Raw genomic sequence first — 12,488 nt, forward strand, 5'->3', positions numbered from 1 at the left:
CTCATCGCGACCGGAGGCCTCACATTCTTTGAAAACTCCAGAGGTACGCGGAGATCAGTGCCTCCAAAGGAAACGATGCCTGACTCCTCGTGAAAGTTGATAGGAGTCCCAGGATTCCTGTGGCACGGGGAAAGGGACTCTTGGTCTTCCGCCTCACATGGAGAGGCGTCCCAATTGCCCTGCCAAGCCTCGAGGAGAATCCCGAGTTGTCCCTCGCAACTAGGCAGGAGTCCTGACGTGGCTGAACAAACACGTGTGTGGAAGGGGCATCCTCGTAGTAACTCGAGAATATACCCCAGGTTCCCGCCGCAACTCGAGAAAAACCATGAGACTTCCCCCTCGCCGAAAAATGAGGCCCGATTCCCCTGCACTGCGTGCAGAGCAATTCCGTCTTGCACATCACACATGAAAGGAGCCTTGATTTCCTTGATGGCACTCCAGAGAAACCCCAAGAACACTGTTTCAATGCTAGAGGGATCCTGAGGTCACTGTAGCAACAAGAAAGAGCTCCGTGGACCAAAAATCAACTCGAGATGAGAGGTTATTCCCTGGCTTCGACTCCAGAGGAATACCACCTTACCACAAGCACCTCAAGAGGAGGCTTCTCTCAGCTCTAGATATGTGAGAGGGACCCTGAGTTTGCGGCCCCAAGTGGAATGGACACTGCGATGCCCTGACGCGAAATAAGGCCGGATATCCCTGCAGTGAATAGAATGCAGGCTCGTCTTGCATCTCCCAAATGAAAGGATGTCTGAATCCCCTGTGGAGACCACAGAGAAAGACCTAGTTACCCACCTCATGGCGACCGGAGGCCTCACATCCTTAGAAAACGTCAGAGGTATGCGGAGATCAGTGCCTCCAAAGGAGACGATGCCTGACTCCTCGTGAACGTGGTAGGAGTTCCAGGATTCCTGTGGCACATGGAAAGGGACCCTTGGTCTCCCGCCTCAGCTGGAGAGGCGGCCCAATTGCCCTGCCAAGCCTCGAGGAGAATCCCGAGTTGTCCCTCGCAACTAGGCAGGAGTCCTGACGTCGCTGAACAAACACGTGGGTGGAAGTGCCATCCCCGTCGTAACTCGAGAATATACCCCAGGTTCCCACCGCAACTTGAGAAAAACCATAAGACTTCCCCCTCGCCGCGAGATGAGGCCTGATTCCCCTGCACTGCATGCAGAGCAATTCCGTGTTGCACATCACACATGAAAGGAGCCTTGATTTCCCTGATGGCACTCCAGAGAAACCCCAAGATCACTGTTTCCAGGCTAGAGGTATCCTGAAGTCACTGTAGCAACACGAAAGAACTCCGTGGACCAAAAATCAACTCGAGATGAGAGGTTAGTCCCTGGCTTCGACTCCAGTGGAATACCACCTTACCACAAGCACCTCAAGTGGAGGCTTCTCTCAGCTCTAGGTATGTGAGAGGGACCCTGAGTTTGCAGCCTCAGGTCGAATGGACACCGCGATGCCCTGACTCGAAATAAGGCCGGATATCCCTGCAGTGACTTGAATGCAGGCTCGTCTTGCATCTCCCAAGACGAAAGGATGTCTGAATCCCCTGTGGAGACCACAGAGAAAGACCTAGTTCCCCACCTCATCGCGACCAGAGGCCTCACATCCTTTGAAAACTCCAGAGCTACGCGGAGAACAGTGCCTCCAAAGGAGACGATGCCTGACTCCTCCAGAAACTTGATAGGAGTCACAGGATTCCTGTGGACGTGGAAAGGGACCCTTGGTCTCCCGCCTCAGCTGGAGAGGAGTCCCAATTGCCCTGCCAAGCCTCGAGGAGAATCCCGAATTGTTCCTCGCAACTAGGCTAGAGTCCTGACGTCGCTGAACAAACACGTGGGTGGAATGGCCATCCTCGTCGTAACTCGAGAATATACCCCAGGTTCCCGCCGCTACTCGAGAAAAACCATGAGACTTCCCCCTCGCCACGAGATGAGGCCCGATTCCCCTGCACTGCGTGCAGAGCAATTCCGTGTTGCACATCACACATGAAAGGAGCCTTGATTTCCTTGATGGCACTCCAGAGAAACTCCAAGAACACTATTTCAAGGCTAGAGGGATCCTGAGGTCACTGTAACCACACGAAAGAGCTCCGTGGCCCAAAAATCAACTCGAGATGAGAGGATAGTCCCTGGCTTCGACTCCAGAGGAATACCACCTTACCACAAGCACCTCAAGAGGAGGCTTCTCTCAGCTCTAGGTATGTGAGAGGGACCCTGAGTTTGCGGCCTCAAGTGGAATGGACACCGCGATGCCCTGACGCGAAATAAGGCCGGATATCCCTGTAGTGACTTGAATACAGGCTCGTCTTGTATCTCCGAAGACGAAAGGATATCTGAATCCCCTGTAGAGACGTCAGAGAAAGATCTAGTTCCCCACCTCATCGCGACCGGAGGCCTCACATCCATTGAAAACTCCAGAGGTACGCGGAGATCAGTGCCTCCAAAGGAGACGATGCCTGACTCCTCGTGAAACTTGATAGGAGTCCCAGGATTCCTGTGGCACATGGAAAGGGACCCTTGGTCTCCCGCCTCAGCTGGAGAGGCGTCCCAATTGCCCTGCCAAGCCTCGAGGAGAATCCCGAGTTGTCCCTCGCAACTAGGCAGGAGTCCTTACGTCGCTGAACAAACACGTGTGTGGAAGGGCCATCCCAGTCGTAACTCGAGAATATACCCCAGGTTCCCGCCGCAACTGGAGAAAAACCATGAGACTTCCCCCTGGCCGCGAGATGAGGCTCGATTCCCCTGCACTGCGTGCAGAGCAATTCCGTGTTGCACATCACACATGAAAGGAGCCTTGATTTCCTTGATGGCACTCCAGAGAAACCCCAAGAACACTGTTTCAAGGCTAGAGGGATCCTGAGGTCACTGTAGCAACACGAAAGAGCTCCGTGGACCAAAAATCAACTCGAGATGAGAGGTTAGACCCTGGCTTCGACTCCAGAGGAATACCACCTTACCTCAAGCACCTCAAGAGGAGGCTTCTCTCAGCTCTAGGTATGTGAGAGGGACCCTGAGTTTGCGGCCTTAAGTGGAATGGACACCACGATGCCCTGAGTCGAAATAAGGCCGGATATCCTTGCAGTGACTTGAATGCAGGCTCGTCTTGCATCTCCCAAGATGAAAGGATGTCTGAATCCCCTGTGGACACCAGAGAGAAAGACCTAGTTCCCCACCTCATCGCGACCGCAGGCCTCACATCCTTTGAAAACTCCAGAGGTACGCGGAGATCAGTGCCTCCAAAGGGGACGATGCCTGACTCCTCGTGAAACTTGATAGGAGTCCCAGGATTCCTGTGGCACGTGGAAAGGGACCCTTGGTCTCCCGCCTCAGCTGGAGAGGCGTCCCAATTGCCCTGCCAAGCCTCGAGGAGAATCCCCAGTTGTCCCTCGCAACTAGGCAGGAGTCCTGACGTCCCTGAACAAACACGTGGCTGGAAGGTCCATCCCCGTCGTAACTCGAGAATATACCCCAGGTTCCCGCCGTAACTCGTGAAAAACCATGAGACTTCCCCCTCGCCGCGAGATGAGGCCCGATTCCCCTGCACTGCGTGCAGAGCAATTCAGTGTTGCACATCACACAAGAAAGGAGCATTGATTTCCTTGATGGCACTCCAGAGAAACCCCAAGAACACTGTTTCAAGGCTAGAGGGATCCTGAGGTCACTGTAGCCACACGAAAGAGCTCCGTGGCCCAAAAATCAACTCGAGATGAGAGGTTACTTCCTGGCTTCGACTCCAGAGGAATACCACCTTACCACAAGCATTTCAAGAGGAGGCTTCTCTCAGCTATAGGTATGTGAGAGGGACCCTGAGTTTGCGGCCTCAAGTGGAATGGACACTGCGATTCCCTGACGCGAAATAAGGCCGGAGATCCCTGCAGTGAATTGAATGCAGGCTCGTCTTGCATCTCCCAAGACGAAAGGATGTCTGAATCCCCTGTGGAGACCACAGAGAAAGACCTAGTTCCCCACCTCATCGCGACCGGAGGCCTCACATCCTTTGAAAACTTCAGAGGTACGCGGAGATCAGTGCCTCCAAAGGAGACGATGCCTGACTCCTCGTGAAACTTGATAGGAGTCCCAGGATTCCTGTGGCACATGGAAAGGGACACTTGGTCTCCCGCCTCAGAGGGAGAGGGGTCCCAATTGCCCTGCCAAGCCTCGAGGAAAATCCCGAGTTGTCCCTCGCAACTAGGCAGGAGTCCTGACGTCGCTGAACAAACACGTGGCTGGAAGGGCCATCCCCGTCCTAACTCGGGAATATACCCCAGGTTCCGGCCGCAACTCGAGAAAACCATGAGACTTCCCTCTCGCCGCGAGATGAGGCCTGATTCCCCTGCCCTGCGTGCAGACCAATTCCGTGTTGCACATCACACATGAAAGGAGCCTTGATTTCCTTGACGGCACTCCAGAGAAACCCCAAGAACACTGTTTCAAGGCTAGAGGGAAACTGAGGTCACTGTAGCAACACGAAAGAGCTCCGTGGACCAAGAATCAACTCGAGATGAGAGGGTAGTCCCTGGCTTCGACTCCACAGGAATACCACCTTACCACAAGCACCTCAAGAGGAGGCTTCTCCCAGCTCTAGGTATATGAGAGGGACCCTGATTTGCGGCCTCAAGTGGAATGGACACCGCTATGCCCTGACTCGAAATAAGGCCGGATATCCATGCAGTGACTTGAATGCAGGCTCGTCTTGCATCTCCCAAGACGAAAGGATGTCTGAATCCCCTGTGGATACCACAGAAAAAGAAGTAGTTCCCCACCTCATCGCGACCGGAGGCCTCACATTCTTTGAAAACTCCAGAGGTACGCGGAGATCAGTGCCTCCAAAGGAAACGATGCCTGACTCCTCGTGAAAGTTGATAGGAGTCCCAGGATTCCTGTGGCACAGGGAAAGGGACTCTTGGTCTTCCGCCTCACATGGAGAGGCGTCCCAATTGCCCTGCCAAGCCTCGAGGAGAATCCCGAGTTGTCCCTCGCAACTAGGCAGGAGTCCTGACGTGGCTGAACAAACACGTGTGTGGAAGGGGCATCCTCGTAGTAATTCGAGAATATACCCCAGGTTCCCGCCGCAACTCGAGAAAAACCATGAGACTTCCCCCTCGCCGAAAAATGAGGCCCGATTCCCCTGCACTGCGTGCAGAGCAATTCCGTCTTGCACATCACACATGAAAGGAGCCTTGATTTCCTTGATGGCACTCCAGAGAAACCCCAAGAACACTGTTTCAATGCTAGAGGGATCCTGAGGTCACTGTAGCAACAAGAAAGAGCTCCGTGGACCAAAAATCAACTCGAGATGAGAGGTTATTCCCTGGCTTCGACTCCAGAGGAATACCACCTTACCACAAGCACCTCAAGAGGAGGTTTCTCTCAGCTCTAGATATGTGAGAGGGACCCTGAGTTTGCGGCCCCAAGTGGAATGGACACTGCGATGCCCTGACGCGAAATAAGGCCGGATATCCCTGCAGTGAATAGAATGCAGGCTCGTCTTGCATCTCCCAAATGAAAGGATGTCTGAATCCCCTGTGGAGACCACAGAGAAAGACCTAGTTACCCACCTCATGGCGACCGGAGGCCTCACATCCTTAGAAAACGTCAGAGGTATGCGGAGATCAGTGCCTCCAAAGGAGACGATGCCTGACTCCTCGTGAACGTGGTAGGAGTTCCAGGATTCCTGTGGCACATGGAAAGGGACCCTTGGTCTCCCGCCTCAGCTGGAGAGGCGGCCCAATTGCCCTGCCAAGCCTCGAGGAGAATCCCGAGTTGTCCCTCGCAACTAGGCAGGAGTCCTGACGTCGCTGAACAAACACGTGGGTGGAAGTGCCATCCCCGTCGTAACTCGAGAATATACCCCAGGTTCCCACCGCAACTTGAGAAAAACCATAAGACTTCCCCCTCGCCGCGAGATGAGGCCTGATTCCCCTGCACTGCATGCAGAGCAATTCCGTGTTGCACATCACACATGAAAGGAGCCTTGATTTCCCTGATGGCACTCCAGAGAAACCCCAAGATCACTGTTTCCAGGCTAGAGGTATCCTGAAGTCACTGTAGCAACACGAAAGAACTCCGTGGACCAAAAATCAACTCGAGATGAGAGGTTAGTCCCTGGCTTCGACTCCAGTGGAATACCACCTTACCACAAGCACCTCAAGTGGAGGCTTCTCTCAGCTCTAGGTATGTGAGAGGGACCCTGAGTTTGCAGCCTCAGGTCGAATGGACACCGCGATGCCCTGACTCGAAATAAGGCCGGATATCCCTGCAGTGACTTGAATGCAGGCTCGTCTTGCATCTCCCAAGACGAAAGGATGTCTGAATCCCCTGTGGAGACCACAGAGAAAGACCTAGTTCCCCACCTCATCGCGACCAGAGGCCTCACATCCTTTGAAAACTCCAGAGCTACGCGGAGAACAGTGCCTCCAAAGGAGACGATGCCTGACTCCTCCAGAAACTTGATAGGAGTCACAGGATTCCTGTGGACGTGGAAAGGGACCCTTGGTCTCCCGCCTCAGCTGGAGAGGAGTCCCAATTGCCCTGCCAAGCCTCGAGGAGAATCCCGAATTGTTCCTCGCAACTAGGCTAGAGTCCTGACGTCGCTGAACAAACACGTGGGTGGAATGGCCATCCTCGTCGTAACTCGAGAATATACCCCAGGTTCCCGCCGCTACTCGAGAAAAACCATGAGACTTCCCCCTCGCCACGAGATGAGGCCCGATTCCCCTGCACTGCGTGCAGAGCAATTCCGTGTTGCACATCACACATGAAAGGAGCCTTGATTTCCTTGATGGCACTCCAGAGAAACTCCAAGAACACTATTTCAAGGCTAGAGGGATCCTGAGGTCACTGTAGCCACACGAAAGAGCTCCGTGGACCAAAAATCAACTCGAGATGAGGGGTTAGTCCCTGGCTTCGACTCCAGAGGAATACCACCTTACCACAAGCACCTCAAGAGGAGGCTTCTCTCAGCTCTAGGTATGTGAGAGGGACCCTGAGTTTGCAGCCTCAAGTGGAATGGACACCGCGATGCCCTGGCTCGAAATAAGGCCGGATATCCCTGCAGTGACTTGAATGCAGGCTCGTCTTGCATCTCCCAAGACGAAAGGATGTCTGAATCCCCTGTGGAGACCACAGAGAAAGACCTAGTTCCCCACCTCATCGCGACCGGAGGCCTCACATCCTGTGATAACTCCAGAGGTACGCAGAGATCCGTGCCTCCAAAGGAGACGATCCCTGACTCCTCGTGAAACTTGATAGGAGTCCCAGCACACCTGTGGCACGTGGAAAGGGACCCTTGGTCTCCCGCCTCAGCTGGAGAGGCATCCCAATTGCCCTGCCAAGCCTCGAGGAGAATTCCGAGTTGTCCCTCGCAACTAGGCAGGAGTCCTGACGTCACTGAACAAACACGTGTGTGGAAGGGCCATTCCCGTCGTAACTCGAGAATATACCCCAGGTTCCCGCCGCAACTCGAGAAAAACCATGAGATTTCCCCCTCGCCGCGAGATGAGGCCTGATTCCCCTGCACCTTGTGCAGAGCAATTCCGTCTTGCACATCACACATGAAAGGAGCCTTGATTTCCCTGATGGCACTCCAGAGAAACCCCAAGATCACTGTTTCAAGGCTAGAGGTATCCTGAAGTCACTGTGGCAACACGAAAGAACTCCGTGGACCAAAAATCAACTCGAGATGAGGGGTTAGTCCCTGGCTTCGACTCCAGAGGAATACCACCTTACCACAAGCACCTCAAGTGGAGGCTTCTCTCAGCTCTAGGTATGGGAGAGGGACCCTGAGTTTGCAGCCTCAGGTCAAATGGACACCGCGATGCCCTGACTCGAAATAAGCCCGGATATCCCTGCAGTGACTTGAATGCAGGCTCGTCTTGCATCTCCCAAGACGAAAGGATGTCTGAATCCCCTGTGGAGACCACAGAGAAAGACCTAGTTCCCCACCTCATCGCGACCGGAGGCCTCACATCCTTTGAAAACTCCAGAGCTACGCGGAGAACAGTGCCTCCAAAGGAGACGATGCCTGACTCCTCGTGAAACTTGATAGGAGTCCCAGGATTACTGTGGCATGTGGAAAGGGACCCTTGGTCTCCCGCATCACCCGGAGAGGCGTCCCAATTGTCCTGCCAAGCCTCGAGGATAATTCCGAAATGTCCCTTGCAACTAGGCAGGGGTCCTGCTGTCGCTGAACAAACATGTGTGTGGAAGGGCCATCCCTGTCGTAACTCGAGAATATACCCTAGGTTCCCGCCGCAACTCGAGAAAAACCATGAGACTACCCCCTCGCCGCGAGATGAGGCCTGATTCCCCTGCACTGCGTGCAGAGCAATTCCGTGTTGCACATCACACATGAAAGGAGCCTTGATTTCCTTGATGGTACTCCAGAGAAACCCCAAGAACACTGTTTCAAGTCTAGAGGGATCCTGAGGTCACTGTAGCAACACGAAAGAGCTCCGTGGACCAAAAATCAACTCGAGATGAGAGGTTAGTCCCTGTCTTCGACTCCAGGGGACTACCACCTTACCACAAGCACCTCAAGAGGAGGCTTCTCTCAGCTCTAGGTATGTGAGAGGGACCCTGAGTTTGCGGCCTCAAGTGGAATGGACACCCCGATGCCCTGAATCGAAATACAGCCGGATATCCCTGCACTGACTTGAATGCAGGCTCGTCTTGCATCTCCCAAGATGAAAGGTTGTCTGAATCCCCTGTGGAGACCACAGAGAAAGACCTAGTTCCCCACCTCATCGCGACCGGAGGCCTCACATCCTGTGATAACTCCAGAGGTACGCAGAGATGCGTGCCTCCAAAGGAGACGATCCCTGACATCTCGAGAAACTTGATAGGAGTCCCAGGACTCCTGTGGCACGTGCAAAGGGACCCTTGGTCTCCCGCCTCAGCTGGAGAGGCATCCCAATTGCCCTGCCAAGCCTCGAGGAGAATCCCGAGTTGTCCCTCGCAACTAGGCAGGAGTCCTGACGTCGCTGAACAAACACGTGTGTGGAAGGGCCATTCCCGTCGTAACTCGAGAATATACCCCAGGTTCCCGCCGCAACTCGAGAAAAACCATGAGACTTCCCCCTCGCCGCGAGATGAGGCCCGATTCCCCTGCCCTGCGTGCAGAGCAATTCCGTGTTGCACATCACACATGAAAGGAGCTTTGATTTCCTTGATGGCACTCCACAGAAATCCCCAGAACACTGTTTCCAGGCTAGAGGGATCCTGAAGTCACTGTAGCAACACGAAAGAACTCCGTGGACCAAAAATCAACTCGAGATGAGGGGTTAGTCCCTGGCTTCGACTCCAGAGGAATACCACCTTACCACAAGCACCTCAAGTGGAGGCTTCTTTCAGCTCTAGGTATGTGAGAGGTACCCTGAGTTTGCAGCCTCAGGTCGAATGGACACCGCGATGCCCTGACTCGAAATAAAGCCGGATATCCCTGCAGTGACTTGAATGCAGGCTCGCCTTGCATCTCCCAAGATGAAAGGATGTCTGAAACCCCTGTGGTGACCACAGAGAAAGACCTAGTTCCCCACCTCATGGCGACCGGAGGCCTCACATCCTTTGAAAACTCCAGAGGTACACGGAGATCAGTGCCTCCAAAGGAGACGATGCCTGACTCCTTGTGAAACTTTATAGGAGTCCCAGGATTCCTGTGGCACATGGAAAGGGACCCTTGGTCTCCCGTCTCAGCTGAAGAGGCGTCCCTATTGCCCTGCCAAGCCTCGAGGAGAATCCCGAGTTTTCCCTCGCAACAAGGCAGGAGTCCTGACGTCGCTGAAGAAACACGTGTGTGGAAGAGCCATCCCTGTCGTAACTCGAGAGTATACCCCAGGTTCCCGCCGCAACTCGAGAAAAACCATGAGACTTCCCCCCTGGCCGCGAGATGAGGCCCGATTTCCCTGCACTGCGTGCAGAGCAATTCCGTCTTGCACATCACACATGAAAGGAGCCTTGATTTCCTTGATGGCACTCAAGAGAAACCCCAAGAACACTGTTTCAAGGCTAGAGGGATCCTGAGGTCACTGTAGCAACACGAAAGAGCTCCATGGACCAAAAATCAACTCGAGATGAGAGGTTAGTCCCTGGCTTCAACTCCAGAGGAATACAACCTTACCTCAAGCACCTCAAGAGGAGGCTTCTCTCAGCTCTAGGTATGTGAGAGGGACCCTGAATTTGCGGCCTCAAATAGAATGGACACCGCGATGCCCTGACGCGAAATAAGGCCGGATATCCCTGCAGTGACTTGAATGCAGGCTCGTCTTGCATCTCCCAAGACGAAAGGATGTCTGAATCCCCTGTGGAGACCACAGAGAAAGAACTAGTTCACCACCTCATCGCGACCGGAGGCCTCACATCCTTTGAAAACTCCAGAGGTACGCGGAGATCAGTGCCTCCAAAGGAGACGATGCCTGATTCCTTGTGAAACTTTATAGGAGTCCCAGGATTCCTGTGGGACGGGGAAAGGGACCCTTGGTCTCCCGCCTCAGCTGGAGAGGCGTCCGAATTGCCCTGCCAAGCCTCGAGGAGAATCCCGAGATGTCCCTTGCAACTAGGCAGGAGTCCTGACGTCGCTGAACAAACACGTGGGTGGAAGGGCCATCCCCGTCGTAACTCGAGAATATATGCCAGGTTCCCGCCGCAACTCGAGAAAAACCATGAGACTTCCCCCTCGCCGAGAGATGAGGCCAGATTCCCCTGCACTGCGTGCAGAGCAATTCCGTGTTGCACATCACACATGAAAGGAGCCTTGATTTCCTTGATGGCACTCCAGAGAAAACCCAAGAACACTGTTTCAAGGCTAGAGGGATCCTGAGGTCACTGTAGCAACACGAAAGAGCTCCGTGGACCAAAAATCAACTCCAGATGAGAGGTTAGTCCCTGGCTTCGACTCCAGAGGAATACCACCTTACCACAAGCACCTCAAGAGGAGGCTTCTCTCAGCTCTAGGTATGTGAGAGGGAACCTGAGTTTGCGGCCTCAAGTGGAATGGACACCGCGACGCCCTGACTCGAAATAAGGCCGGATATCCCTGCAGTGACTTGAATGCAGGCTCGTCTTGCATCTCCCAAGACGAAAGGATATCTGAATCCCCTGTGGAGACCACAGAAAAAGACGTAGTTCCCCACCTCATCGCCACCGGAGGCCTCACATACTTTGAAAACTCCAGAGGTACGCGGAGATCAGTGCCTCCAAAGGAGACGATGCCTGACTCCTCGTGAAAATTGATAGGAGTCCCAGGATTCCTGTGGCACGTGGAAAGGGACCCTTGGTCTCCCGACTCAGCTGGAGAGGCGTCCCAATTGCCCTGCCAAGCCTCGAGGAGAATCCCGAGTTGTTCCTCGCAACTAGGCAGGAGTCCTGACGTCGCTGAACAAACACGTGGCTGGAAGGGCCATCCCCGTCATAACTCGAGAATATACCCCAGGGTCCCGCCGCAACTCGAGAAAAACCATGAGACTTCCCCCTCGCCGCGAGATGAGGCTCGATTCTCCTGCACTGCATGCAGAGCAATTCCGTGTTGCACATCAAACATGAAAGGAGCCTTGATTTCCTTGATGGCACTCAAGAGAAACCCCAAGAACACTGTTTCAAGGCTAGAGGGATCCTGAGGTCACAGTAGCAACACGAAAGAGCTCCGTGGACCAAAAATCAACTCGAGATGAGAGGTTAGTCCCTGGCTTCAACTCCAGAGGAATACAACCTTACCTCAAGCAACTCAAGAGAAGGCTTCTCTCAGCTCTAGGTATGTGAGAGAGACCCTGAGTTTGCGGCCTCAAATAGAATGGAAACCGCGATGCCCTGATGCGAAATAAGGCCGGATATCCCTGCAGTGACTTGAATGCAGGCTCGTCTTGCATTTCCCAAGACGAAAGGATGTCTGAATCCCCTGTGGAGACCACAGAGAAAGAACTAGTTCCCCACCTCATCGCGACAGGAGGCCTCACATCCTTTGAAAACTCCAGAGGTACACGGAGATCTGTGCCTCCAAAGGAGACGATGCCTGACTCCTCGTGAAACTTGATAGGAGTCCTAGGAATCCTGTGCACGTGGAAAGGGACGCTTGGTCTCCCGCCTCAGCTGGAGAGGCGTCCCAATTGCCCTGCCAAGCCTCGAGGAGAATCCCGAGTTGTCCCTCGCAACTAGGCAGGAGTTCTGACGTCGTTGAACAAACACATGGGTGGAAGGGCCATCCCCGTCGTAACTCGAGAATATACCCCAGGGTCCCGCCGCAACTCGAGAAAAACCATGAGACTTCCCCCCTCGCCGCGAGATGAGGCCCGATTCCCCTGCACTGCGTGCAGAGCAATTCGGTGTTGCACATCACACATGAAAGGAGCCTTGATTTCCTTGATGGCACTCCAAAGAAACCCCAAGAACACTGTTTGCAGGCTAGAGGGATCCTGAGGTCACTGTAACCACACGAAAGAGCTCCGTGGCCCAAAAATCAACTCGAGATGAGAGGATAGTCCCTGGCTT

The sequence above is a fragment of the Cervus elaphus genome, chromosome 16 (genome assembly GCF_910594005.1).
Source record: "Cervus elaphus chromosome 16, mCerEla1.1, whole genome shotgun sequence".
Taxonomy (NCBI): domain Eukaryota; kingdom Metazoa; phylum Chordata; class Mammalia; order Artiodactyla; family Cervidae; genus Cervus; species Cervus elaphus.